The sequence below is a fragment of the Penaeus vannamei genome, chromosome 34, assembly GCF_042767895.1.
Source record: "Penaeus vannamei isolate JL-2024 chromosome 34, ASM4276789v1, whole genome shotgun sequence".
NCBI lineage: Eukaryota > Metazoa > Arthropoda > Malacostraca > Decapoda > Penaeidae > Penaeus > Penaeus vannamei.
Window position 1 is genome coordinate 6,647,370 of NC_091582.1, and position 2,500 is coordinate 6,649,869.

Sequence of the window (2,500 nt, forward strand, 5' to 3'; positions counted from 1 at the left end):
TCCCCCCTTCCCCCTCACCCTCACCTCTGCCCCTCACCCCGCCCCTTCCTCCTCCTTCGTCAATCCTCAACCCCCTCACCCCCCTTCCCTCTCCCCTCACCCTCCCTCCCCCTCCCCCTCCCCTTCCCCCTCACCCTCACCCCGCCCCTTCCGCCTCCTTCGTCAATCCTCACAACCCCCCCATCCCCCTCCCCGCCTCCGCCATCTCGTCTGATAAAGTCCAGAAGGGTCGTATTTGCTCACCGGCCATTATAATTTCAGATGAGGCTGTGACCCGCTTTTGTTACTCATGATGAATCACTCGTTGACTCAGGACGGCCCTCGATGGGAGGGGGTTAGTGTCGCGCCTCTTGCTCCTTCTCCTCCTCCCCCGCCTCCTCCTCCTCCTCCTCCTCCTCCTCCTCCTCCTCCTCCTCCTCCTCCTCCTCCTCCTCCTCCTCCTCCTCCTCCTCCTCCTCCTCCTCCCCCATCTACTCCTCCTCCTCCTCCTCCTCCCCCGCCTACTGCTCCTGCTTCTCCTCCTCCTCCTCCTACTCCTTATCATCATCATCATCATCATCATAATCATCATCATCATTCTCCTCCTCCTCTTTTCCTCCTCTCTCTCCTTCCTTTCTCTCCTTTTTTTCTTCTTTTTCTTCTTCTTCCTCCCCCTCCTTCTCCTCCTCTCTCTCCTCTCCCTCCTTTTCTTCCACTTTCTGTCCCTCCTCCTCCTTTCTCTCTTCCTCCTCCTCTTCCTATTCCTCCTTCTCCTCCTCCTCCTCCTCCCCTTATGATTATTCTTCCCCATTTTTCCTTCTTCTTCTTTTTCTTCTTCCTCCTGTTCCTTCCTCCTTCTCCTTCTCCTCCTCTTCTTCTTTCTCCTCCTCCTCCTCCTCCTCCCCCGCCTACGCCTCCTCCTCCTCCTTATCATCATTATCATGTTGTTCCTCCTCCTCCTCCTTATCATCATCATCATTATCATTTTGCTCCTCCTCCTCCTCTTCCTTTTCATCCTCATCATTATATTGCCCGTCCCATTATCATTATCAATGTCATTTTCACTGTCATTGTCCTTGTCACTGTCATTATCATCATTACCATTGCTATTGTCATTATCATTTTCATTATTATTATCATTATTATCTCAATCTCAGTCTCAATAGTAATGCCCAGGCCACTGATAAGCGCACAATACGCATATTATTATCATCATCATCATCGTAATCATCATCATCATCATCATCATCATCATTCTCCTCCTCCTCTCTCTCCTTCCTTTCTCTTTTTTTTTTCTTCTTTTTCTTCTTCTTCCTCCCCCTCCTTCTCCTCCTCTCTCTCCTCTCCCTCCTTTTCTTCCACTTTCTGTCCCTCCTCCTCCTTTCTCTCTTCCTCCTCCTCTTCTTATTCCTCCTTCTCCTCCTCCTCCTCCCCTTATGATTATTCTTCCCCATTTTTCCTTCTTCTTCTTTTTCTTCCTCCTTCTCCTTCTCCTCCTCTTCTTCTTTTCTCCTCCTCCTCCTCCTCCTCCTCCTCCTCCTCCATCTCCTCCACTTCCCCCTCCACCTCCTCCTCCATCTCCCCACTTCCTCCACCTCATCGTCCAATTCCTTTTCTTCTTCCTCCTCCTCCTCCTCCTCTTTCTTTTCTTTCTCTTCTTCTCCCAGCAGGTGGAATAACATCTCCTCCCCTCCCCTTCCCTACTCCTCTTCCTCCTCCGCCACACCTTACCCAAGATCTCGTAAGTGACATAATTTATCCAAAACTTAACACTTAACAAGAAAATCGTGACAGTAATGACACCACTTTTATAAGTATATAAGAATTATGGTATTGGTTATGGTATTGTCTTTACAATTATGGTATTGATTATGGCATTGTCTTTATAATTACGATGGTGGTGATTACGTCGATAGCGCTAATAAAGATGAAAATAAACAACAAAACAGAAATTGCTAACAACAACAAAAATTATAGAAATCTCGATCCCGCAAGCAGCTGACATAACCCTTATTAAAAAATCTATTCCAAGGTGATTCGCCTTACAAAGAAACGCACCGCAGAAAAGAAAAATGATGATAAAGAATACGAAAGAAAGGGATATAAAAAAAGAAATAGAAAAAAAGGGTAATGATGATAAAGAATACGAAAGAAAGGGATATATAAAAAGAAATAGAAAAAAAAAGTTTGAAAGAGTCATTATGTAAACAATCTCCATCACTTTCACGCGTGACGATCTGTTCGTGAGACGCTGATGGAGATAGTGATAATGGAATGATGATGGTGAAAAGGAGAAGGAGGGGGAGGAGATGGAGGAGGGGGAGGTGGAGAAGGAGGAGGAGTGGGAGGAGATGGAGGAGGAGGGGAGGTGGAGAAGGAGGAGGAGGGGGAGGTGAGATGGAGGAGGAAGGGGAGGTGGAGAAGGAGGAGGAAGGGGAGGTGGAGGAGGAGGTGGAGGTGGGGGAGGGGGAGGAGGGGGAGGAGGAGGGGGAAGGGGAGGAGGCGGGAGGTGGAGAAGGAG